Consider the following 27747-nt stretch of genomic DNA (forward strand, 5'->3'; position numbering starts at 1 on the left):
ACATTTTCCATCCTGTACCATCAACAAGAAGGGTTTGAGGTTGCATGCTTATCACAGGGAAGCCTGGAATTCTTTAAAGTTGAGAAACACTGCCAGTAAGATTAATAATAACAATCATAATAAGAGCTAACAGTTGTGAGCATTTGCCCCTTGCCAGGCATTATGTTAAGCAGTTCACACACATTATCTTTCTAAACCTCATAACAACTCCATGGATACTGTTACAGTCCCCATTTTACTGATGAGGCTGCTTAGGCTCAAGAGTAGAAGTGACTTGCCCAGGACCATCACACCAGTCAATGGCAGAACCCCGTACCCAAGCAGTCCCAAGCCCCGACTCCTCCAGCTGCCTCTCTGGGATGGGGAAGCACTAAGGGCTGGGGGCAGACACTGTCCCAGGCAGAAGTTCTCCCTCAGGCCCCTCTCCACCCATCCTGCTCTGGAGGGGCCCACTGCCAGGAGGACCAGCCGGCCTCCGGCTCATCAACACCCTCCCCACCTGTGTGCAGCACTGGGGCTCAGGGCCCAGTTAGGTCTCTACTTTGGGCTGAACTTGGTGACATGTCCAAGGGAAGGGCAGAAGAGTGGCCCCAGCTCAAGGTACGGCATCCAGTGCCACTCACAAGAAAGAGTCCAGGATGCTGAGTCTGCCCTGCAAGGTTGATCTCTTCTCATAAGCCCAACTCCCTCTCCCTGTCTTCTTGTCATTCTTGTCCAGAGGCCCCTGACACTTTCTCTTCCCCCTTCCTTCACCTCCCCCTTGCCCACTGCGAGCCAAGTGCACAAAGGGTGCTGGGGCCCCTGGACAGCAGAAAGCTGCAGTCCCCACTGAAGGCATGCCCGTGACCCACCCAGACTCTCCCCTGAGAAACCTGTCTCTTGCCTCCTGTTCCAGGATTTAATCACATGAACCGGAAGCCCCCATGTCTGGCTTTGTCACTTCCTCATCCAAAGGGTCCAGGATCTAGGAGATCCTGGCCGCTCCTTCCATATTGGGTAGGGCACCTGTTATGACTCCACAGGAAATGCTAATGGGGAATTCCAGGCACCAGGAAGTCCTTGTGACCTGGGCATCCCACAAGGACCATGACTTCCCAGATCCTACGGCAGACTGGGGTACAAGGTCTTCACTTGTGCCAAAGAAGCTGAAGGTGGGGGTGGGGACAGGCTGGGGGCTGAGGCAGGATCGGGGAGGGACTAGGGAGGTACAGCCTTGCCAGGCTTTTCGTCTGCTCATTATCCTCTGCCTGAGAAGGTAATTAAGTCTTCCTCCCATCAAAGGCTGAGGGCTGGCTTCACCCCAAGGCTAGCTTGTATGGAAGGGAGATAATGAGCCCTCTCCCAGGGCTGGGGAGGGGGCAGGAGCCCAGCGCATCTCTCACACACACACACACACACACACACACACACACACACCCAGGAGGTGGGTTTGCTGCCCAGGGCTGGGGAGGAAGGCCCACTCCCATGGTGTTCTGATGACCAAAGGAGCCAAGCTACATCGTCCTTGGCCTTGGAGTTCAGGAGAAGGCGGTTAAGGGAACCAGGAGGAGAGGGAGATCCCCCAAGTCACTCTTCTAACGCAGCAGAGCTCAGGACAGGGACCAGGGATGCTCTGGGAGCTGGAGAGGGAGAACCAGATTCCCAACCGGAGAACGATGGATGAAGGGGCTGACGCTGCTCCCTCTGCTTGGGCCGGGCATGGTGCTGGGCCCTGGGGAGGTGGGATCTTATTTGGTGAAAGCCACACCACACCCTTTCTGAAGCAGATTCTTGTCATTCCCTCATTTTTCCCCCAATCTGAAGCTTGGAGAGGTTAAATAACTTGCCCCGATCACAGAGGAATTCTTCCTGGTGGAGGGGCCTTTGAAGGATGGGAAGATGACAGGAAGGCCAAGATGAGCTTGGAGGGGAGGGCGTCAGCACACGTGCTGAGATGGTGGAGGGGCTGGTCAGGCTGAGCCTAGTTACAAGGGGAGGGTGAGCAGAGGGAAGGGTGATAGGGAACCCCCAAATGTTTAGGAGCAGAAAATTACCAATAACAGGAATAGGCCTTAGGAACAGTGTCAGGTAGGGAGAACAGGCCAGTCTGTAGCAGTGCCAAGAGCGTGGTCTGACCCCTGACCTCAAAAGCCCGCATTCCTGGGCTTTCCCAGGAATTCCCGAATTTCTGATGGCTGTCCTCCAACAAGGGAGGTGTTTCCCAGAGTCCAACACAGGCTATTCTGACCAGGGATAAGGTGTGTGGGGGGTGGGCTGTGCCATGACCTCGGAGAGCCAGCTGCCCTGACACTTGACCTGGCACAATTGGAATCAACCACACCTCTCTGAGCCTCAGTCTCCTTACCTGTGGGATGAGATAATAATGATGTTCACCTCAGGAGGCTGGAGAGAATTAAGCAGCACAACATTTGTGTCATAACAGACCTGGTCTGGGTTACCACAGGTTTTTTCCAGACAGAGGAGGGCCTGGATATGCTCACTGCCTTGTGAGGGATTTTCAAATCTCGGGGATGTGCACATTTAATAGGAGGGTTTCAGGCCAACCTCCAATTTTCGAGTAGTAAGTGCCTTGCCCAGAATAGCTACTCAATTACCCTTAATCTTGATGATGAGAAGCTGGGCCACTGAGGCCCCAAACAAGTCACCAGACAAGTCCCCAAGCCCTATCCACCAGTTACTCACCCCCCACCACCTCACCACCAAGTCTCCTCTTCACAGTCCCCAGGTGATTGGGTGCCCATGTGGACTGCTCAGGACAGCTTTTCTCTCCTGCCCAAAACCGCCTCCTTGTGCCAGCGGGTCAGACTGCCAGGCTGGAAGAGAAAATGCTTTGGGCCACAGAGACCTGGTTTGAAACTCCACCATTAGCACTTGGCTCTGGGCCTAGAAGGCCCTTCTCAACCTGTCAATCCCCTTCGGGTACCCTTATTAGTCATGAACAGCTGCCTCTAGGAGTGATTTTATTAGATCCCTTCTAACCAGGAGATCTCTAGGTAGGAGCAGGTTTGGATGGTGGGAGAGCACAGTAGAGGGTGTCCACCTCCGGAGGCCGGAAAGGAAGCCAAGAAGGCTCTGAGCCTGATAACCAGCTGGACTGGGGACTCATCTCAAAGGCTGAACACAAGGGGCCCTGCTTCACACAGGATGAAACTATGTTACTACAGGAGCCCCAGAAGGAAGTTCCTTAGGTGTGTGATAACACAACGGCAACTTCTGTGCTGAGTGAGATCCCTTCGGCCCTCAGAAAAGAGAAAGCAAATGGAAGGCTGAGGCTGGTATCTCAGGCAAGGTCCCACTTGGCTATGGACTCACTTTTTATTTCTGGAAAATGGGGAGATTTTCTGACTTCATGTGAGCAGCCTGTGTCCCCCATCCCCTTGTCCAGACCTGATGAAGGTACCACACAGCACTGAGCTCTGGGACCCATAGCTCCAGATGCAAGGACTGAGCTCCAACGGCTCCCTGGAGAAGGTGGTTCATTTAATCATGGATGAGAAGGGCTGGATCAGATGTTTTGAAAGAGGTGAGACAGGCCTGGGCATGGAGGATAAGAATGTTGGGAGGAAAATATGTTGTTTTTTTTTTTCACTCAGTTACTCTGGTTTCAAGAAGATGCTGCCACAAGGTGTCACTAAAGGCCCAGAGAGGTTGCCTGACTTCCCCAAGGTCACACAGGCCTTCGGATGCCCAGTCCTGGGCCTTCCTTGCCAGACCCAGTGTGAATCTCTGCTCTCCCTCTGAGGTTGGGTGAGGGAGCCTTGCAGAGAACCTGTGCTATAACACTGAAGTAGCCTCCTGGGCTCAGGGCTCTGAGGGGTAAGGATGTGTCAGATAATTGGTGGGAAGAAGAGCTCTTGGGTAGGGAAGTGGCCTGGGTCCTCTGACACTGTGGGGGGCTGACATTGCTGAGAGAGCAGTGACCCACCCCTCATGCCACAACCAGTTCATGGGTAACTCTTACCGCCCCCCCACCACGCCGCCCCCCTGCTGGTCTGCACACCTTCTCCAGCCTCCAAAGGAAGCCACTTCATAACTGGCCAGGTGAAGTGGGGTTTTGGACCTGGTGGTATATAGTAGGACCTTATTGTTTATCCTAACCTTTCCATCTTTTTTTCTGCCAGAAAGGTGGACAGAGGTCTGGCACTGCTACAGCCATCTTGCTATTTTGAGGCAAAATTTCTAAGACAAAAGCTTTCACACTAAGAATGGGTGAAGGGGATGATGGAAGGAGCCTAGAGCCTCAACAGCCTAGTGGAGCTTTCACACTGGCCCTGGACTGTCCACCCCTGAACTACGAGTTATATGGAACAAACACCCTCCTGCCTGCCTTATGTGTTAGGACACTATCAGGATTTCTTTTACTTCCAGCCATCCTTAATTGTTGGCTTCCCAGGTGGTGCTTGTGGTAAAGAATCCTTCTGCCAACGCAGGAGATGCAAGAGACACAGGTTCGATCCCTGGGTTGGGAAGATCCCCTGGAGAAGGAAATGGCAATCTACTCCAATATTCTTGCCTGGAGAATCCCATGGACGGAGGAGGCTGGCAGGCTACAGTCCAGGGGGTTGCAGAGAGTTGGACGCGACTGAGCACATCCTTAATTGCTATCCTACCCTCCAATTGAGAAATGCTGAGTCCAGCTAGAAAGGGATCTCTTTCCTCTGAGCTTAGTATTTGCTGGGGAGGTCAGGACCCTGCACTTCCGCTGCACTTTGAGTCTAGGACCCTCCTGGAGCAGGAACTGACCTGGAAATAAGACTGAGTGTTGCGTGTCAGTCACTCCACGAATGGCCTGAGATCAGGGACCACGTGATCTCTTACTCCCCGGTATCATTGCACGTGCATTTCCTGCTGCCTGCACTCTGTCCCAGCTCTGTCAACCTCCTGATAGCTCCTATTCATCTTTCTAAACCCAACCCTTGCTCCCTCTTCCAATGCCGCACCCCCATCCACCGCACCTTTACTGCATCCCCAGACGGATTAGACATTTTCCTTTGTGCCCCCGCAATACCCTGATCCACTCTCAGCACTGCATGTATCACCCAAAGATGTGATGCTACTTGTATATGTTGGCGTCCCTCACCAGACCAGGTGTCTTTTTACCCTTATAGGCCGAGAACATATGGTAGGGGTTCCAGTCATCCAGGGAGCCATGGTGCTTTCGCTTGTGCCCCTGTTCAGGGTTTACTGAGCTCTCTTTGTGATCCTGACGCCACATGGAGCGGCTCTGCTGTGCCAGGCTGTCACAGGGCCTAGAACATCCCTGCGTAGGGGATCCCTGGGAACAGCCCCCAGGGGGCTGGACTGCGGGATGGGTACTCCCAGCAATAAGCCCAGCTGCTTCCAGCTTCACAGAGCAGGGAGGGGATGGAAGCCTGGAGCCGAGAGAGCAAAGCCTGTTCGCATTCTGAGCGTTCTGCCCCACCCCCACTCAGCCCTGCGGTTCAGTGGGGAAGGAGAGCGAGCGCAAAGTGTCAAGGGCGGTATGTTGCAGGGCCCCACCGTGCCTAGGTTCTGGAGCTGGAGGGGTGGTCCTGGGGTGTCTTGCAGGGCCTGCAATTATAATCACTCCTCTAGGATTCAGATTTAGAAGTTAGGGATCAGGGAGGAGGCAGAGGCAGGGGTTTGTGACTGTAACCATCTGGCCCTGAAAGCTTACTGGACAGGGAAGGCCTTAAAACTCACCTCTCACTCCTCTGGACCAAAAACCTTCTGCACCCCTCCCCCGTCTCCTGGTTCCCTTCCTCTCTCCCTATATGCATTACCTGAGTACCTGAGCACCATTCAGCTTTCCAAACCAGAGCTGCTGGGCCCATGGATGTGGAGGTCCTGGGGCCTCTGCTTCCCCTGGCTCCCTGGGGTGGGCAGTGGGGGTGGTCCGAGGCCTTGGACAGCCCCTCCAGCCTCAAGTGCCAGTCTCACAGAGCCTTCCTGCCCTCATTCAAGTCTCTCTGGCATTTTAGAAGATTTCAGGTCCCACATCCAATGGGGAGGCACTGGCCCCCATCCCTGTCCTCTTAGGGTCTGATGGAGGGAGTGGTGGACAGCAGGATGCCCAAGTGCAATGTCAGGAAACCTAATGTTCCAGGCCTAGGTGGGCATGCTGCTCAGTTACTATACACAGGGAGTAAGTAACTCCATCAATATGCCCAATAATCCTGCCCGGTAGGAATTGTTATTATCTTCTTAAGGAGAAGGAAATTTATTAAAACTAATATGAGAAGAAATAGAAAATAGAAATGCTTCTAAAATTCTTAAAGACATTGAATTTGTCTTCAAAAACTCTTATTATAGAGAAAACCCTAAGCCCAGATGATTTTCCTGGTGAATTCTACCTAATATTTAAGAAAAACAAATAAACCTTATTATACAAAATCTTCTGAATAATAGGAAAAGGGGGAATTCTTTCCAAGTTCATTGTAAGAGGCCAGCCTAACCTTGATACCTCAATTCCCACATCTGTAAATTATGCCTGTCTCAGAGGTAGAAAGCAGGAATAGGATTAAAGGAGCTGTATGTACAGCCCTTGGCATGGTCTGGGACACCCAGCACATGTTCAGTGTATGATAGTTGTTTCTACATGGCCAAACCAGGATTCAGATCAAGGCCTGGGTTTTTTCTGTGCCATGCTGAGACCAGAACAGCATTTCCCTTTGACAAAGAAAGAGAGAAGAGAGTTGGGGGACCACCATGAAGAGAACCTGCTGGGTGACAGTCACTTAGCAAACTTGATCTCATTCAACTCACAAAAACTCTTCCAGGTAGGTGTATCAATCCCATTTTACAGACAGGAAAGCTGAGGTTCAGAGACTCTAGGACAGACTGTGTAAAGTCTAACCCAGGTCTGTCTGAAGACAAACCTCATGATTCTCTGAGCCTTGCTAACCAACCAACTCACAGCTGTGGAGCTCTCTAAACTTGGACTAAGCTGACTCTGAACTTCAGGGTCCTGTCTATAAATGGGGGGTGGGGCGGCTCTCCGATTTGTTGAAAGACAGATGAAGCCCAGGGAGTCCCCTGCGCTGCCATGTCTGTTTGAAAAGTTCCCATGAACTAGCCCATCTGGGCTGTCAGGCTCACGCCTACTAACCACAGCCTCCCCCGCAGGTCACCCCTTGCCCCAGTCCTCACACCACACTGCTCCTGGCATGAGCAGACGGGTCACCAAGAGCAGGAGCATTCCTCCGGAGTAGCATGTTTTCACTGCACAAGCAATACACAGAGACACTGTATTAGAAACTGAACCAATTCAGAAATATATTGGATGATGAAGGAACAGGCCCGCGTGCCCCATCTCCGCCCCCCACTACCCAGAGATGAACACGGTTCCAGCAGCAGCAGAGGTCTCCTCCCAGGCCTACTTCTGTGCATTTCCTCTCATACACATGTATACACATTGGCACATGTCATTCGGAGGCTGTTTTGCACACAGCTGCAATCATCCTGTGTGTATGGTTCTGCAACTTGCTGTTTTCACTCCCCAATCCCACGTGCTATTTATATCTTCTCTGCTTCCCGAAGGATTTGAGGAGGTTCACCAGAGTTCCTGAGGGCGGACTGCAGAGCAGCGAGAGAGCCTGGGCCCTGGAGTGACGCTGACCTGAATTGATACCCCAGCTCTGCCACCTGCACCTGGGGCACCTGGGGCCAGTCCCCAAATTCTCTGGGCCACAGTATCCTTCTCTGTGAAATGGGGAGAATGATAGTATTTACCTCCCAGGGTCAGTGTGACTTTGCTCCGGGACAGCAAATTAAGCATCTTGGCTCTCCAGCCTCCCTAGGGCTTAAAGAAAAGGACCTAAAGGGTGTGGAGGCCAGAAGTGGACCAGACAGTCCTTAGAACTCAGGTTCTAGACCTCCAGTCCTCCTGTTTCCCCACAGAGAAAAGACAGAAATGTGGGGTGAGCAGCAGAGGGTGAAGGTTGGGACTGACTTTGCTGCCCCGTGGCTGTGGGTCCCTGGGGTCCGTCCAGTCATGCAGGATGTTCCGAGGGAAAGGGTGAGGCTCCTGCTCCCCTGGAGCCCACAGGAGTGGCCGCTGTGACATCAGCCTGGCCCTGCTTTCCCTAAGCAAGAGGAGAAACAAGCTGTGCTTACTCAATAACTGTCCGTGTCCTTTTTTAAAAAGTATTTGTTTACTTATCTATTTTCGGCTGTGTCGGTCTTAGCTGCGTCATGTAGGATCCTCTGTTGCTTCTCTCTAGTTGCGATGCTTCTCTCTAGTGGGCTTCTCTCTAGTGGGCTTCTCTCTAGTTGCGATGCTCGGGCCTCCAGAACACCTGGGTTCTGCAGTTGAGATGTGCTGGCTTAGCTGCCCCAGGGCATGTAGGGTCTCAGTTCCCTGACCAGGGATTGAACCCGAGTCCCTGTGTTGGAAGGTGGATTCTTAACCACTGGACAACCAGGGAGGTCCGTAGCGATGTCCCTTGAATGATTCCATGACCCTTTCTTTTGCTTCTGAGACCTGGTGGCAACTTTGTTCTCCCTTTTTGGAAAACGGGGAAAGTGAGGACAGGGAAAATCAGAGCTGTTGGGTCTCTGAACATTATCTAGCCCAGCCTCTTCATCTGACACCAGGAAACAGACTCTGAGAGGAAAAAAGTAACTGGTCCGTGGATTGTTCCGTTATCTAATTAGTACAATCAACGTTCACTAGATTGGGGCCAGATGCTTTCTTTAATTCTCGTCCAGCACAGTAAGGTAGATGTTGCGGTTTCCCATTTTAGGGGCCAGAGAGCTTAGGTCGCTTTCTCAAAGGGAAGCTACTAATAGGAGTTACAGTCAGAGGTTCATGTGTGAGTCTCACTAACCCACTGGCCAGGGGTGCCCATCTGCACAGAATGTCCTCTCTGCCTCCTGCCAGCACCTCCCCTACCTGGCCTCATCCTCCTGGCATCACCACGAGCTGCAGCTCCCAAAGGAAGGCTCTCCTGGCCCCAGGGGTGAGCAGGGGAAGCTCTGCCCATCCTCCTGTGCCCCGCCTCTCCAACCTGATGCTTAGGACCCCTGAGCTCAATGACCCGATGCTGAATCTGTCTTCTCCCCCAAGACCGTGAGCCCGCAAGAAGAAGGGTCTGGTTCTGATTCATCTCAGCACAAAGCCTGGCACAGAGGGAGCAAATGTGGATCTTTGTGGAAGGAAAGGAGGGAGGGGGAGGGGCAGAATTCCAAAGCCCACACTTTTTCCTCTGACCCACAACTTCTTTTGAGAGGGTCAAGATCAGGAGACAAGTCCCCCAGGTTTTACACCCAATTTGATCTCTTTCCCAGCTCTCAGCATCACTGCCCCTTCCCCCCTCTTCCATACGCTGGTGCTCCCCACTGCCAAGGGCAGCAGCTCCTCCCTGCCACCCTTACCACACTGCCCACAGCCCCCAGGAACCATCCTGCCACCCCACTCCCATGAGGGCCCAGGTTTCAGTAAGGGACCTTCCCACCAGGCCACTCGCCTTGAACAGACGACAAAGCCTTGACCACAGACCAGCAGGGGAAGGACCTGGACACTTGGCCTTGCCTTGACTTTGGAAGCAGCGCCTCCTCTGTCAGTGGCACCCTCCTGCTCGGTGGGAGCCCTTGTGGTCCACGCTTTTCCTCCAAGGTGGGTGGGGGGCTGGGGAGACTCCCAGTGTTTATCAGCCAGAGTGCTAGAGTGGGGAGGACTGTGTTTCCATGGATACAAGCCATGGGAGCTGCTGGGAGATGGGGCCATGGTGTACACAGACACAGATCCACACGGACCTGCAAGAAAAATAGCAACAGATTTGCTGAGTCATTGGCCCCACATATTTATAGTCTCTGGCAAAGGCAGACCTGCCTATCAGAGGCTAATAATACTGCTGCAGCGTGTTAATTGCAAAGACGGAGTCTTCAAGCCTCCATTCAGACACCTGAAACTGCTCCTTGAATAAAGAGTGGGCCCTCACAATGAGAGCTGGCACACGTGTGAGGATGTGTTTTCAGGAGTGCGTGTGTGTGCAGGTATGTGGAACCAGGGTCTAGCAGATTAAGAAAGTGAAAGTGTCATGACAACTGGTCTGAAACTACCCCACAGCAGTGTCTGTTAAAAAGCATTCTGCAATCCCCTAAGGGATTCTAGGACTCAGCCCAAGTGGAGGGGTGGACAGGAAGAGGAGAGGAGCCTATCGACTGTCTCCCTGGGATGGGGGTGGGGGACAGGATGCTGACATGCAGATCTGAGTCCTTCATCCCACAGCCCGTAGGGATAGCCCTGCTCCTCCCGCTCTGGGCAGTCGGTCAGTTAGAAGAAAGGGAGAAAAAGCCCTCTGCCTTCTGGGAGGTCAGCCCCAGGGGGCCACTTGACACATGTGAGATCACACAGGGGCTCAAATATGGGAAGCAGAGTCAGGGATGATGGGTGCCCAGGAGCCTGTGCGCCGTCTTGAATAAACACCCAAGGGCCAAACTCAACTCGGGAGGAAAGTCTTTGCACTATCACCTCTGGGAACCAGGAAATCAACCCACCTAGCTTTGATTCAGACAAATCAAGCCCTCGCCTCCTACAACTTCCATCTGGACCTGATGGTTCTGCCCCCGAAGCCTTACGGTGGTATGAGTTATGTTCCCGTCCATCACCCCTGCCGCTTTGGCAGCTCCATAGAGACTGGGCCACACGTCCCCAGGGCCTGGCAGAGAAGGGCCTTGCTAAAAATTGTGGGTGAGAAACCAAATCCCTCCCCTTCTTTGAAGGCAGTTCTCAGATCCCCGGAGTCTTCTGAACTCCAAGCCAAATAGTCCCCTGGCAAGGGTTCAGGTCTCCTCTCTGGCTCTGTTCCTCTCTGGATGTGCTACTCCTTACACTACATGCCCCCCCACTGAGCAAAGAGGGCAGAGGATAGGGCCCCATGGGGTCGCAGCTACAGACCCTGCTTTGGCTTGGCTTGGTTTGGCTCCAGCTGGGACATAGCCCCCAGCCTCTGCCCCATCCATCTGAGGATGGATGCCATCCATACTCAGGGGTCTGACAGCGCGGGGCGTGGGGGGCCTCCGGGGACCCACAGAGGAAAAGCAGAGCAAGGCTATGCGGGGAGGAAGGGTAACTGGGTTCGGTATGGGCCCCGATTCCTCCTACTTTAACCCCCCAAACAACTCATTCATTCGTGACGGCGTCTGCAGTTTTCTGAGGGAGGGAGGGAGGAGGGGAGGAAAGAGAAGGGCCATTCTTTCAGTTCTCTAGTCTCTTCAAGAGAAGGTTGACTCAAGAGCTATTATTAATAGTAAATTAAATAGTGTGGTTATTCTGAATAATAAAGAGCTCTCCTGTTCCAAGTTGCTGTCCTCTCTCCAGGGAAATACCTTCTGTGGCCCGAGATGTGGTGTCAGGGATGGGCATCTGTAGGTCAATGCTGAGGCTCTGACTGAACCCAGTCACAGGCAGCCAAGTCGGCCAGGAATGCCTCTGCCAGCCCAGTGTCAGCTGTAGGGGAAGACGTTCTAGGTACTCTCGATGAGTCCACCTTGGAGCCCAAAGTCTCCTCGTCCATGACACCCCTGCTGGCAGAAAGTTAGCCTTCCTGCTTGCTAGCTGGTGACCTCAGGCAAGTCATGAACTGTCAGCTCCCTCATCTATGAAATGGGGATAATGATAGTACTACCTCATGTTGGTTGGAAAAATTAAAGTTATTAACAATATTGCTATCATATATATAAAGTTAATAGACATAAAGGGCTTGTAATTCTGTCGAGCACTCAGTAAGCACAATGTAAATAAATTTGTTTATTTTTTTTATATAATTAAGAACGTGCCAGGATGTTCATGTGGGCTTTCCTGGTGGCTCGGACGGTAAAGAATCCACCTGCAATGCGGGAGACATGGGTTCGCGCCCTGGGTTGGGAAGATCCCCTGGAGGAGGGCATGACCACCCACTCCAGCATTCTTGACTGGAGAATCCCACAGACAGAGGAACCTGGCGGGCTACAGTCAATGGGGTCCCAAAGACTGAGTGGACTAAGTTCAGCACAGGATGGTCAGAGCACCGAAGCTGAGACCCAGGACTGCAGGCATCGAGGTCTTTGTGATTGAAATTATTACTCCTTGCAGCAAGTGTGGGTGCTCCATCACTCAGTTGTGTCTCATTTTTGTAACCCCATGGACGTTAGTCCACCAGGCTCCTTTTTCCATGGGATTTCCCAGGCAAGAATACTGGACTGGGTTGTCATTTCCTCCTCCAGGGGAGATCTTCCCGACCAGACATCGAACCTGCATCTTCTGCGTTGGCAAGGTGAACTCTTTCTCACTGAGCCACCTGGGAAGCCCAATATTCCTTGCAGAGAGCTCCTCAATAGACACAAGTCCAGGCTGAGGAGGGGCTTCAGCAACCTAACGTCTTACGCCTCTCTGGGACCTAGTTTCTCTATCCACTAGTGAGTGAGGTCTCAGTTTATGAGGTCACAGCTACACCCCAGCCTGTTCTGACCTGTAATGTATTGAGTTGGCCAAAAACTTTCATTCGGGAATTCCCAGAACATCATACAAAAACCGGAACAGATTTTTTGGCCAACTCAATATAACATCAGCTAACATTAATGGAGCAAGTACAATGTGTCCGACACTGTGCGTGAGTGCTTTCCAGTCAGTCGGTTTCATTTCATTTAATCTACACCATAGCCCTGCAGGTGGGCACTCTCTGCCTCAGATGAAGAAACGGAGGCCCAGAGAGGTTAAGTAACATGCCCAAGATCACACAGCTAGCAAAGGGTGGAGTCGGAATTGGAACCCAGTCTGCCACCACCGGACCTGACATCCTTTAAGCCATGTCACCTGACTTTTCATCAGATTCTTGTCCAGGACTATGTTATATAACTCAGGATTGCTGGGGAGAGGGGTTGGAGGAAGTTGGGTGCAAGAGAAGAGTCAGGTCTGGGCTGCCCCCACCCCAACCGGGGCTTAGTAGCCAAGCAGTTCTCTACTTGATATCAGTTTGTCCCAAGGGGTAAAAACTCCAGCTGGCCACCTGGTGGCTGAGGGAAGGAGGAGGGTTGAAAATGGATCCTCTAGAGCAACGGGCCTCAACTTTTTTGGCACCAGGGACTGGTTTCATGGAAGACAATTTTTCATGGACCAGGGTGAGGGATGGTTTCCGGATGATCCCAGAGCATTACATTTATTGTGCACTTTCTTTCTATTATTATTACATCAGCTCCACCTCAGATCATCCGGCACTAGATACTGGAGGCTGGGGACCTCTGCTTTGCAGAATGGGCAGAGGAGACCCCAGGAGGATGAGCCTGAGGCCCGGTGGAGAGATAGAGGCAGCACTTTTGCAGAGGCCCAGATTATGTGCCAGCATCTAGGCTGCAAGGAAACCCAGGGGAGGACAGCCCATCAAAGGCCCTCCCGCCCATCTATCCCCAGTCATCTGGTCCCGCCTGGGCCCACTTGGCTTCCCCCGCCTGCATCTCCAATGGCAGCAGCTTTGGGTGGGGGCACTCTCCCCTGGGGCCCTGACGCTCCGCTAAAAGTTGTTGTTTATGAGGAGGAAACAAGGCTGACTGCATTTTCTAAAGAGGCTCCAGGGATCTGCTGCTGCCTGTGAGGCTGACGACCAGGGCCTCTCAATGTTCACTGCTGTCGGAGCTGGGATAGTGAGCCCCGGGACTCACAGGTGGGATGGGGGGCTCAAGCGGTGTGCATTCCTGAGTGTGAGCATATTGAGTGTGTTCCCAGGTGTGCTCACTCTAGGGCTGATGGAGTAGCGCGTAGTGGGGCTCGGGTTTGGGAAGTAGGACCCTAGGTGGAGCAGGTGGGTCTTTGGATTCCTGGAGCTGCCGGAGGTAGCGGTGCACAGAGAAACTACCTTCCACCTGGTGAGCACCGAAGAGCCAGCGAGCTGGGGGCTGTGGCCCTGGGGGCGGGGCCCCTCGCCCAGCCCTCTGGGGCAGGGCGGCTCCCTGGAGGAACTGGATGGGTCTGGCCTGGGGAAGGAAGGTGGGAAGGGCACTTCAGGCAAGGGAACAGCATGTGAGAAGGCCCAGAGGCCCAGGGCACACGGGTTTGCCACCTGCCAGGATTTCCACGTGATTAGCGGGGAGAAGGTGGGGTTATGGAGGGGGTTGGTGGGAGAGGGACAGAGGCTCACTGGAAGAGGCCTGAGCAATGTACCCAGGTTTTCAGCTGAAGGCAACGAGGAGCCGCTGAAGGGAGTCATCTGTTCTGACTGATGACTGGTGTGGGGGACCAAAGCCTGAGCAGGCTCACAGCCATGGGATTCAGGGCATGTATGCTCAATTGCTTCAGTCGTGTCTGACTCTTTGTGACCCCAGGGATTCTCGCCCGCCAGGTTCCTCTGTCCATGGTATTCTCCGGGCAAGAAGACTGGAGTGGGTTGCCATGCCCTCCTCCAAGGGATCTTCCTGAGCCGGGGATCGAAATGGCATCTGTGTCTCTTGCACTGTAGGAGGATTCACAATACAGATCTGCTATTCAACCAGATTTCTTTCAGGCAGTGAATCTCCTCCCCATTCTACAGATGCCTAAGTTAGAAATACAAGGGGGCAAAGATGATTACATATCAGAAAATCAGTCCACATAATTAATTATGTCAATTACCAGAAGGGGATAAGTTATGTGACAATGTTAATGGACACCGAAAATGCATTTGATAAAACTGAGCATCCGTTCTGATGAAAAGCCTTAGGATAATAAAAATAAAAGAACATCTCCTTGACATAATAAAAAATATTCATCTGCAACCAACAGTCAACATGATTTTTAGCAATAAAATACCAGCAAGAGGTATTCATATTTAAGTCAGAGTGGGACAATTACCACAATTAGTTTATATTGTTCTGGAAGTTCTAGCCAACGGAATAGTACTTAAAAAATAAAAAGCATAACGTTTAGGAAGGAGGGGAAATTGCTATCATTATTTGTTCATGATATGATTGTTTATCCAGAAAACTCAAGAGAATAAACTGAAAAACTAATAAGAGACTATGAGAGAGGTCAGTAAGATGGCCAGAATCAAAACAAATACAGCTAGCAAAATCCAGTTAGAAAATGTAAAAGAAAAGAAAAGAGAAGTCCCCAACACGAGTTCTTTTGTGACTTCCCATGTCCTGAGAAAATGGAGTGAGGAAGCAGCCCAAGGGTACTCAAAGGCCCCCGGTGGGGTGGAAGGAAAGGGGGCACACTGGGTGGAGCTGGAGAGGCTGGGGAAAGGAGGAGGAGGGAAGCAACAGTTAGGCTGGAGCTGGAGCTGCCCAGCCCTTGGGCCTGGTTTCCAGCAGCCCTGGGACAATGAGACCTGGCAGTTCCCAATGGGTCAGTGAGCCTGGATTCTCCTGGGGGCAGGACCTGCCCACTGGTGGCTCCAGGCTGCACTGGGTATGGAGGAGGAAGGTGCAGTCCCTGATGGAGAATTTTCATCTACTACAGGGTACAGACTCCCAGCAAGTGAGATTCTAGCGGAAAAGAGTGTGTCTGAACATTTGATGGGCTGAATTGCAAATTGCTCCTCTGAATTCATTAAAGCAGATTTCTCAGAAAAACCTCTCTGGGGCAAAGAGAGAGACCCAGCCAATGTCCAAGCTCCACTCCAATGTCGGGGGTTCACTCCCAGCTCTCTGCCTCCAGACTCCCAGCCTCGTGGCACTGTCTTGCCTGGAGTGGCATGATTCACCTGGAGGCAGCCACCAACCAGGACTGTTGGTGTGAGGGGACTGGCTACTTTGCTCCCAGGGGCCATCTTCAAAAGGTAAAACTTGTTGATTTCTCCTCCTTTTCCATGGTATGAGTATGCCAAGATATGCATATGTGGCTTCTCTCAGATGATGAATAATCTCTGGGTTGCATCACTCACCATGAGGGAAACCCCTCAGCCAATGGCATGACAGCTGGCCAGCATTTCAGTGTAACAAACTCTTTTGTCCCCACCCCCTTACTTTTCTGCCCTCACTCCCTTTCTCTTCTGTCCTCACTCACAGGCTCTATCTGCACTAAAAAATAATCACTGCTCCCACCTCCCAGCACTACTGCCCTTGCCTGGAGATGGGACAGTTATGTCCCCAGTGAGATGTTACTAGGTAAAAAGAGGTTTTGTGCAAAGCAGTGGTGCTTCCATGCTAGGATTTTAGGCACTGGGACAATGTACAGTGGCCTTTAAGCCACCAAGGATGTGAGGATCAAATTATTCAGTGCCTGAAAGCACTGAAAACTAATGAGGGGCAGTGTGGTGCTTCAGATGCCTTTAGGAAGCTGTGGTGGCCGCGTGGTGTGGGGGAGGGAAGGGCAGGAGTGAGGAAATGCACACTTTTCGAGCACCTACTACAGGCTTTACCCATGAAAGTGAACGTGAAAGTGTTAACTCTTTAGTCATGTCTGACTGTTTGCGACCCCATGGGCTGTAGCCTGTCCCCAGAATTCTCTAGGCAAGAATACTTGAGTGAGTAGCCACTCCCTTCTCCAGGGTATCTCCCCAACCCAGGGGTCAAACCTGGGTTTCCTGCACTGCGGGTAGATTTTTTACCGTCTGAGCCACAAGTGGAGCCCACATGCTTTACCCATGTGTCCCATGACATCTACAACCACAGGGCACAGGTGTTATTTACACCTGGATTGAAGCCCTGGTCACGTGGATTCCACAGCCCATGTTCTCAGGCGCTGGCCCCTGGCTGATCCTTAGAGGACCAAGCTTCACAAGGCAGATAAACCCCTGATTCCTCACCAGATGATAATCTCCTTCTCCTTGCAAACTCAGCCCTCTGCTCTATTGCCCACCTACTTCCGTCTCCTCACCTGCCTTGGTGCCTAGAGTTAGGAGTTTCCTACCCTTAGGATCAGAACACCTCCCTGTGGGTGCTCTGCGACCATTTAGATCTCCCTGTGAGGGGCCACACTCAGCACCATGACCTCCAGTGAAGGAAGCTTTTCAGGAAGGACAAGGGTTGGGACACAGAAAGGAAAGAGGATCACAGATTTCTTTTTCAGGCTCCAAAAAGAGCCTGAAAAAGAGTCTTCGTGCCCCTTTATTTTCTTGGAATCCAAAATAACTGTGGACAGTGACTACAGCCATGAAATTAAAAGATGCTTGCTCCTTAGAAGAAAAGCAATGACAAACCTAGACAGCATATCAAAAAGCAGAGACATTACTTTGCCTACAAAGGTTCATCTAGTCAAAGATACGGTTTTTCCAGTAGTCATGTATAGATGCGAGAGTTGGACTATAAAGAAAACTGAGCACCGAAGAATCGATGCTTTTGAACTGTGGTGCTGGAGAAAACTCTTCAAAGTCCCTTGAACAGCAAGGAGATCAAACCAGTCACTCCTGAAGGAAATCAACCCTAAATATTCATTGGAAGGACTGATGCTAAAGCTGAAGCTCCAATACTTTGGCCACCTGATGCCAAGAGCCGACACATTGGAAAAGACCCTGATGCTGGAAAAGATTGAAGGCAGGGGGAGAAGGGGATGACAGAAGATGAGATGGTTGGATGGCATCACTGACTTAATAGACATGAATTTGGGCAAGCCCTGGGAGATGGTAGGGAAATCTGGTATGGACAGGGAAACCTGGCATGCTGCAATCCATGGGGTTGCAAAGAGCTGGACATGATTGAGCTACTGAAGAACTGCATGCTCCAAACCCCATCCTTCCCACTTCTGTAAACTCATGGATTATATCCAGCCCCCTCCCCTCCAAGTCCGGGAGATGACTTGGGGGTGGGTTCGTTTTCCTAATTCACCAAGTCCCCCTGGTTCCTTGGTCTTGTCACCATGGAAACCTTGTGAGGTCACCAGCATCATTAAATAGGGAGAAAAAAATCTCTCTCCCTCTCCCAGAGTGAGTGCCCAGTGGGTTCCAGTGGCTTTTGTGCAGAAGTGAGGAAGATGACGGAGGGTAGGAGGGGAGACCTAGCACCGTCCTCAGGGATCGATTAACCCCTGAGGCCCAGGTGCTGGCTGCTCAGACATAGGTCTTCTGCCTCCCTGAAGTTTTTCACTTTTTCCCTTACCAGCAGCCTTGAGCATGTGCCCAGCGGGCTTCATGCTACACCAGGAGTGGGAAAGGGCTCTTTGCAGGCAGTGCTACTGAGTAAATGCTCGTCTAGCAGACTTGAGGAACTGCTGCTGGGGACTAGAGAGGGAGCCAGGGTTCTGGACCACTGTTCTGGGCCCTTCTATCTATCAAGGCGAGAGCGGGATTGCCGGTTGGGGCTGACACAGGGCAAAAGCAGGTCGGGGTCCGTGGGTTCTGAGGTTGGATCACGCACCACATACCCTTCACACCGTCTTCCTCCACGCTGCCAGTGGCCCTCAGATGATTGCTTGCACTGGGGAGAGCCTACTCTGCCTGCTGCTCGCCTTTGAGGCCAGGAGTGGGGCCAACCCCTCAGCTCCTCACACTCTCCTCTGCAGGCACACTCTGTCCTGCCTGCTACTCAGCTCCTGCTCATCTTCCTCTCAGGATTCAAAAAAATCTCTCTGGGCTGCTGTCCTGGAGCCCACAGTCCTCCTGCCACTTTCAAGACCCTTGGCAGCACCCACCACCGATTTGTTCTCTGGCCCTGCAGTGGGTCTCCCTGCTGTTCTAGGCACTAGATTCATGCTGCTTCCTTTATTCACATTGTTTCTCATCCTGAAGACAATCTGTCTCTCTCTTCATACCCATTTAATCCTATATTACATTCCTCATCATCACTTACACCATTTTCACCTTCATATTTCCATAGCACCCAGTACTATCATCAAAAACTTGTCCAATACTCCACCATCACTGCCCTTGCCACCACCAACACCCACTCTCAGCACCACCAGACTACCCCCACTGCCCCGTCTATCATCCACGCTGCCTCTCACTGCCATCATCACACCTTATCACCACCACCACTGCCCCACTGTCATCGCCACCATCACCATCTCCTTCAGCAAATCTCAGCATCATCCTAAATCGTCACCACCACCGTTACCACTGCCCCCTCCATCCCACTGTCAACACCAGCACCCCCATCGCCATCATCACTGTGGTACTCACCATCATCACCACTGTTATCTCTCACCACCCTGTCCTCACCACACCGCTCATCATCGTCATCACTACCACTGCACTCATCACCATCACCATCATTTGAAGGGAAATGATGTCTCTCTTCAAAAAAATATCAGTCAATCAATGTCAAATCCTTCAGTGGAGGCCTTGGAAGAATCCATGTAGGGAGGGGCAGCTGGATCCCATAACCCCATTCTTGCTTTCTGGGAGAGTCTTTATCCTTTGGGGAACGTCTCACCCGTTGCCACTGTTGCCACCAAAGCGTTCAGAGGGGCCCTTTCTTTAATACTTCAGGGCATAACTGAAACAAACTATTTCATTTATAGTAAGCAGGACAATAATACAAGCTGCTGATGAGAGTATAAATTGGCACAAACTTTCTGAAAAGTAGTTTAACAATATGAAAAAGCCTTTGGAAAGTGCATTTTCAGAAATTTTACTTCTAAGAATCTATCCTAAGAAAATAAGTAGATAAATGTGCATGGATGATGTGTGGGTGTTATAATAGCAAAAATTGGAAACAGCCTAAATGCAAAGCAGAAAAAGAGATGGTTTAAAGAAACCATATAGACTAATATGCAGCCATTAAAACAGAAAATGTAGATATATCTGTTGACATAAAAGTATGCTGACTCTATATCGTTAATGAACACAAGCAGGTTTCACACCAGCATTTGTAGAATAACCCTCATTCCTAAAAATATAAATGTGTTCATGAAACAAGGTGAAAATATTTTATCTGAAAAGCTGGCACCAAAATTATTCTTAGATAGGAAACTGTTTAGAAAAAAATACTTGGGGCAACTGTTCTGACAAATGATGACAGCAACCTGCTCAGTGTGAGACAAGGAGAGGAGTTCCTTTTGCTCCTGAGGAAGATGACAGAGAGTGGTGCCTTGATTCAGGAGGAAGGGAGAGAAACAGGGAAGCCAGCCTGAAGGAGAGAAGCAGGAAACTCCCTGTGATGTGGAGGAGTGGAAGAAGGCTTTAAGAGCAAGATCCCTGCCCTTTGCCTTTGGTCTGCAGTATGGGCCATTTCTTCTTCTCCCCTGCACCGAATATTTAGTCAAGTCTTTTAAGTGCTCAAGAGTTTCTGAATGGAATTGGAGAAGGGGCTGAGTTTGGAGAAGGGTAGATCAGGTCTGATCTGCCCCAAAGTGATTATAGAGATGATGGTGGTGGTGGTGTATGCCACCCTGCTAGCGTGTGTACGCATCTTTGTATGGGTAATTTACTTTACCCAAAGTAAATTATGAGTGGTTTATGTAGTTTTTAGTTTTATTTGCATTTTCTGCTTTTCTACAGTTAAAAAAAAGTAAGTTTTAGAAACCATCCATTGGGAATACACCACAGAGTCAGATGGAACTAGCTAACCCAGGTTAAAAAGCATAGCCTATGCCTGCCCACCAGAGACCCCAAGTTTCCTTCACACTGTGGGAATGGTCTTGAGACCCCCCCCCCCACTTGGGAGCTCCCATCTAGATGTCTCAGCACCTTGAATCTTGGTCCCAAGATTCTCTCCCTGGGGAGACACAGGGAAGCCCCACTCTAATGCCTAAGACCCTTGTTCTTATTCTGGTCTGCTTAGAGGACCTTCATTTCCTGCAGAATGATCTCTGCCTTAGGGGGATGTCCTGACACTCACAAGGACTTAGACATATGAACTTTCACAAGATAATATCTTAAGATAGTGTTAGTCACTCAGTTGTGTCCAGCTTTTTGCAAGCCCATGAACAGTAGCCTGTCAGGCTCCTCTGTCCATGGCATTCTCCAGGCAAGGATACTGGAGTGGGTTGCAATCCCCTTCTCCAGGGGATCTTCCTGACCCAGGGATCAAACCCAGGTTTCCTGTATTGCAAGCAGATTCTTTATCATCTGAGCCACCAGGGAATCCCAGTATCTTAATATCTTAAGATAACACCACAGCAGTTCTAACAATTATACAAAAGATGCACACACATACTAACTAGTAGGGTGGTACACCACCACCACCATCATCATCACCTTCACCACCATCAGCATGATAACCTCCAGCCTCCTTTCTATCCGAACAGTGTACATTCATCCAGTTCCACCTACACTGAGGGTTAGCTTGAGGTGGGCCTGTGGGCACACAAAAAAGAAAGTGGGGAGAGGCAGATTTGTCCTCATCTTCTGACACCTCCCTGATCCTCACAAAACCCTGTGCAGTTTATTCACTTGGTATTCAATGGAATGATGTGGCTGGTAATGAATTTGTTTTGCATTCAGTTGGATAACACTGTTAGTTATGAATTTATAATTTGCAGAGGGATAAGGCGTTTTTTTCCCTTTGAGGCGTCAGAGAAGCTGTTGCTTATAAACTTGTAATTCGCCACTGCAAATCCATCTGTAAATGACACTATTGCAAACTGAAAATCTCCCAGGCACAAGGAATACAGCCTTAGAATTAAATTGTGTGTTTGACAAGAAGCTGCTGTTCTGTCCGGCCCCAGCCTGGTTGGCCCCGCCCTTCCTCCTGGGTTCAGCCTCAGCCTTGCCCCCACAGCCCTCATATCCCAGCAGCCTGGCACCAAGCCCCTGCTCCTCTCCTTGCACATCCAGGACGGGGTCAGCGGCCGAGCCAAGGTTGCCTGGCTCTCTGGGGGAAATCCCAGAGTGGCTCAGCCAGCACGGTCATCATCTGGGTCTGTGGCATGAACACAGAACCCCACGGTCCACTTCTCCTAACTCTCTCTGGGTCTTTGTTTCCTGTCATTGTTGGGATCCCAATTCCCTTAGAAGTGTTTTCCCGGATTTATCAGCCAGAGTGTGGATATGCAGTCTACGTCTGCTCAGGAAAGCAACCTCTTAACCAGGATTGAGTCCAGACCGGGGAGGGGATGAGGGTGGGTGAAGAATTGACCCAAGGCCCCAAAGGGAAAATTGTGTGGGGGCCAGTGATCTGGGATAGCTCAGTCCACAGATTCTATGGGGCCAAACCTCTGCCTCAACTATTTCCAGGCTCTTGTATTTTATACTTTTTGTCTTATTTATTTTTGTGCTTCCCTCAATTATTGGCTCATTTATTCTTTATTTTTTTTAGTAAAATTTCTTTTAAACTTTTATTCTTTAATTTAGGATGAAAATAAAAAGGGGGCTCAATCCATAACTGAGCTAAAGAATGAAACTGGTGCTTGGCAGAAAGGCAGAGCTAGAAAAGAATCTGAGGAACTCATCAAGAGAGAGTCAAACCAACAAGGGTACACAGTACTCCAACCCAGCCAAATGTCAGATGCTGAGTGAGAAGGCAGAGGTGTAGGAACACGTAAGACAGCATGGCCTCTGCTCAGAGGCTTGGCAGAGAGAGGGGCATTGCCCAAACAGCTAGGATCATGTGTCATCTACTGCTTTGATAAAAGGAATGTGTGTGTGTTGGGTCCCCTGGCAGAGGCATCAGAACTAGTCTAAAGGGGTTTAAGATGAGACCTGCTACTGATAAGCCGTGTGACCTTAAGCAACTTGCTGAGCCGCCCTGCACTTCCTCAGTTGTCAGTATTTGCTGAGCACTTCTATTGTAGTCAATAACAGGGATTTACATTCTAGTAGGGAATGCAGGTATGACATAAAAAAAAAAAAAAAACAAAACAGGGGGCATGGGCTAGTTTGAAGGAAGGTTCTGGGAAGGGCCTGAAGGGTGAGCAAGAGTAAGCTGGGTGAAGAAGGGCTAATACCTCTGGGGCACAGGGAACACGTGTGCAATTCCAGAGGCACTGAAAGGAGGTCTGTATAACTGAAGGGCGGAGGAGAGGTGAGGAGAGAGCGCAGCTGGGACGTATGGGCCAGACCACCCAGGGACTTGCCAATGTGGGGCGAATTTGGACTTTGGGACAATGTGAAATATGTGAGGGATTTTAAGTAGGAGAATGATATGCCAGACTCAAAGTTCTTAAAAATCCTTTCAGCTGCTGGGCAGCGAATACCTTAGAGAGGACCAGAGAGCAGCACAGGGTAGAAGGTGGATTTCATTGTCTAACGGAAAGATGACGGTGCTTCAGACAAAGAGGGTAGCAGCAGAGAATATCCAGATAGAAAATATTCAAGAGGCAGAATGAGCAAAGGTGGGCTCAACGTGGAGAGGGAGGGGAAGGTATGAAGGAATATTCCCAGAGTTTCTGTAAGAGCAGCTGAGACAGTGGACACACGGGGAAGAACTGGTTAGGAAATATCTGAGCTCGGTTTTGAATCTGATGACCAACTAATGGCCCAGGAGTCAGGAGGATCTGCAAGTCTGGAACTCAGAATCTGGAGATGCTTAGGGCTGGAGATGCTTATTCAGAATGAGAGCCTCACAGGTGGTAACTGCAACCACAGAGAGGCACACAGCAGAGCAGGAAGAGAGAGGGGTGGGAATGAAAAGGACACAGAACTGAGCACTGAGCAACTCCAGCATCCGAAGACGGGCAGGGTGGAAAGCAGTCAAAGCAAGCAGAGGGACAGGGGTGAAAATGCAGCCAGCAGAGATCCAGAAAGGCACAGTGTCCCTGCAGCCTAGGGAACAGAGGTGGTTGACAAAAGAGGTTGTGGCTGAACCAAATGCAGTGGGAGGGCAAGGGAGATCAGGATTGTGGGTTGAGCATCTTGGAGGTCACTGGTGACCTCAGCACTTAAAGTTTTGTTGGGGGAACAGTGGAGGTGGACCCCTGACTGCAAAGCGAGGAAGAATGAGTGAGAGCTGCAGGAGAGCAGGCAGGGAATGGAAATGACTCTTGGGGCCACTCAGCTTGTAGAAAGCAGAAAGATGCGACAGCACTTGGAGAAGGAAGCGGGATCTTACTTTTAAGATTTTTGAGTTTAGAGAGCAGGTTCAAATACTAATGTAAAGGGAGCAGGAGAGAGAGGAAGAGAGAGGGAGAGGGAGGGAAGGAAGGAGGGAGGCAGGGAAAGAGAGTGACCTGACCAGAGAGTGTACAGTAAAGGATAAGGGTCAGCCTAAGAACCCCCACCCGATGTGAAGAGCCACCTCATTGGAAAAGAGCCTGATGCTGTGAAAGATTGAGGGCAGGAAGAGAAGGGAGTGACAGAGGATGAGATGGTTGGATGGCATCATTGACTCAGTGGACATGACCTTGCGCAAACTCCTGGAGATAGTGAAGGACAGGGAAGCCTGGGTTACAGTCCATGGGGCTGCAAAGAGTCAGACACGATCGAGCGACTGAACAACAACAGGAACAAGAACTCCCAGAAGGCAGGAGGGCTGCTAACGCCACCCTCCTCTCCCGTGCTGTTGGCAGACTGATTGAGGATTCTTCGTGTGAAAGCACTCTGCAAAATATCATCTTCCTGGAATACTCCAACATCCCATTTTTAGAAGAGGAAGCAGAGACACAGAGAGGATATGTGATTGGTCTAAGTCACACATCGGGGTTTGACTTACAGGTCTTTCTTGAGGAGAGCAATATTGAGTGTTAGAGGTTCATTGGAGGGGAATGAAGGCTCCGGTTGTGTGTTGGGGGCGACTCCTGAACTATGTGCCATACCCCTTCTCTCCAGCTCTTCCCATCTCAGGTCACCTTAAAATATTAATATTTTGTTTAATAAAAATATAAAACAACTAAGTACTTTTGAGATTTAAATTAAAAAAAACATACCTTGAGAACTGACTATAGCAGACTCTGCTGGACTTTGAGGGCATGAAGGTGTCTGCTCTCCAGTGGCTCGTGGTCTGATGGGAGAGAGTCAGGCTCACGGTGACAACGTGATGTGGCAGGTGCTGAACTTGAACTTGAACGGGGGCTCTATGGTGGTGAAGAGGAGGGACCTCACACACTACAGAATATTTCAGGAGGGTCTGGCAGTTGGCCTGGAGGAGAAGGGTGAGAAGGGGAGCATTCCAGGCAAAGAGGACAGGAAGTAGAAGAAGGTAGTAAGGCAGAAGCTGCAAGTCGCTCAGCCTGGCAAAGACATCAGGAGCAAGAGGTGAGAGAGAGGAGCTTGGAGAGACAGACAAGGGCAAGCTCATGAAAAGTGAATGCAGAACTATGGGGACCGGACTTGCCTTGCAGGGATGGGGGAACCATGGAGGGTCATGAACAGGTAGCTCTGAAAGCCGATACCATCAACAGTGAACTCTGCAGGGTAAGTCTAAGGGTCGGCAGATCCATTAGTTGACCATGGGTGCCAGAAAGGGCCTGGTCATCAGTAGACAGACAAAGAAACCTGTCTACGTAAGGTCAAGAGGGTAGAATCCACGGGAATCAGTGGGAGAATCAAAGTCTAAGGTAATCTCAACTCTCCGGCTTACATGGAAGGTTGTGTCATTCTCTGAGATGGGGAAGATAAAAGGGGACACATTTGAGGGGAGAAACAATAGGTTGATATAAGCACATTGAGTTTGAGGTGTATGCAGGACTGCCTCATGGAGATGTCCAGTAGGCAGTTGGCAACATGGTCTGAAGGTTTGGAAAGGTCTCGTCTGAAAATAGCAAACTGAAAGGCAAGAACTGTTGAGGAGTGTGAAAGAGCTCCCTTGGGGAAGGTGCATGGAGTGACGAGAGAGCCCGAGGAGCCCACGGATCACCCACACTTAAGGGACCAGAGGGAGGAGACACTGCGCCACATGAGAAGCAAGCCTCAGAGAGGCAGGAAGAGAATCACGAGAAATGAGACATGATGCCACAGAGGACAGGGTGCCTGGAAGTAGGATGAGCCTCAGCAGGGCTGAGTACCACAAAGCCACTGCCTTAGCAAGGGGAGGAAAAGTGTCCACTAGTCTTAGCAAGATCAGAGTCTTGCTTTGTGAGGGTGATTTCAGCCATGCAGTGCCGACTAAACCAGGTTACAAGGTTTGAGGGTGGTGAGGAGTGAGGAAGAGGAAGGAGCCAGTGTAGAAAACTCTTTTGAGAACCTTGCCTGAGCTGAGGAGATTACAGTGGGCAGGACCAAGACAAATCCCCAGACATCACTTCCCCAAAGTGAGGCCCACCACCATCCAGTCACAGAAGGACATAGGACACCTAGTTGAAATGGCCTTTTCTGGGAGACTCAGATACAGACTCTCCTTGACTTGGGGACATTCTACATGAAAAGTTTGTCTATAGAGTTAGCCACTCACCCCACCTTTATGTTCAAAAAATTTCCTGAAGCCATAAATATTCATAATAATAGCTTGGGACTTCCCTGGCGTTCTAGTGGTTAAGACTTTGTCTTTCAATGCAGGGGGTGCAGGTTTGCTCCCTGGTAGGGGAACTAAATCCCACATGCCTCATGCCCAAAGAAACCAAAACATAAAATATATATATATATTGTAACAAATTCAATAAAGACTTACAAAAAATGGTCTACATCACTGAACACTATTAAGCCCTGTGCTGCATATGTTACATGGACTGCTTTATTATGTCCTCAGGACGACTCTCAGGAAGGGATTTACAAAGAAGGGAAACTGAGGCTTGGAAGATTTAGTGAACCACATGGATAGTGGATAAGCTAGCTGATGAGCCAGATCCTTCCAGCTCCACTGCCTAAGTGCTGGCTGTTCCATTATCTATCTCTCTCTCACTGCCTGAACACACTCACTCTGGCCCTGTCACAGCCTCCCTGGTGCCAGGACTCACTCCTTCTGAGAATCCAGTTTGCAGATTGAATCTTCATTCCCTCCTGATCTGCATGCCAATCTCATGCATTGCATGCTCAGTTGCTCAGTCAAATCTGACTCTCTGGGACCCCATGGGCTGAAGTCCGCCAGGCTCCTCTGTCCATGGGATTTCCCAGGCAAGAATACTGGAGTGGATTGCCATTTCCTACTTCAGGAGATCTTCTTGCACAAACCACCACAATGGATTGCAGGCTAAGAAAAACAGCTACTGGTTTTCTAGGTCCTGTCTCCCCTGCCCTCGCTTTGGGCACTAAGGTTGGTGCTTCCTGTTCCTTTTCTCATTCCATCCTCAAGGCAATCCTGTGTAGTCACTATCATTTTGTCTACTTCACAGATAAGGAACTTATCCAGAGAGGGCATTAACTTGCTTAAGATCACATAGCTGGTGAATGGCAAAGCTGGGACACAAATCCAAGCCTGCCTGATTCTGTGTCATTCCAAACACCCTCCCTCCCTTCCATAGCCACAGGGCAGCAGCTCCCAACTCTCTAGCTTCAGGAACTTTAGACATCCCATCCCAACTGGGAATCCAGTCATTTAGTCAATCATCTATCCGTTTAGTATTCCCTGAGTTTGTCAAGTTCCTATTGGTTTCATGAGACTAGAACCCAACAAAATGAGCTGGAACAATAAAGGAGCATATTGGCTCTTTTAGATGGAGAGATTGTTGTTGTAGCTCCCAGGTCTGAAAGAAGGACTGCAAGAACCAAGGCCATGAGAGCCCAAGTTGGGACCATCAGCAATGCTACTAGCATGCTCTCTAAATTCCCCTTCCTTCTGTTGTGTTGCTTGGATCCTACATTTAATGGGAAAAATGACTTGTTCATAGCCTTGAGACTATAGCATTCAACCTTGTGCCTCAGGAGAAAGAATGCTTCCTCCTCCTGGCATCCACATATCAATCCCAGGGAAAGAGTCTGATTGGCCCTGCTTGGGAATGTGCCCACTCCTTGAACCAATTACTGGTGCTGAAAAATAGGGTTCTATGATTGGTGGAGTCTGGATCACACGCCTACCTGCTGGCAATGGGGTAGGGATGGGTGGGAATATTGGGCATTTTAACAGACATCTCACCAGGACTATGTGGCAACAGGGAGGAATTTCCCAAAGGAAAGGGATGCCTGAAGTGGG

General features: G+C 50.4%; 1 long non-coding RNA gene across 1 annotated transcript; it reads right to left on the bottom strand.

Moving 5' to 3' along the window:
* Positions 1-14295: 14295 nt before the first annotated feature.
* On the bottom strand, positions 14296-24891 carry LOC122705329. The gene is made up of 3 exons (XR_006344079.1): positions 24611-24891; positions 24397-24532; positions 14296-14487 (listed from the first exon to the last, which is right to left on the bottom strand). It is a non-coding gene; the product is annotated as an uncharacterized LOC122705329 (long non-coding RNA).
* Between the last annotated feature and the right edge of the window lie 2856 nt (positions 24892-27747).

The sequence above is a fragment of the Cervus elaphus genome, chromosome 12, assembly GCF_910594005.1.
Source record: "Cervus elaphus chromosome 12, mCerEla1.1, whole genome shotgun sequence".
NCBI classification, from domain to species: domain Eukaryota; kingdom Metazoa; phylum Chordata; class Mammalia; order Artiodactyla; family Cervidae; genus Cervus; species Cervus elaphus.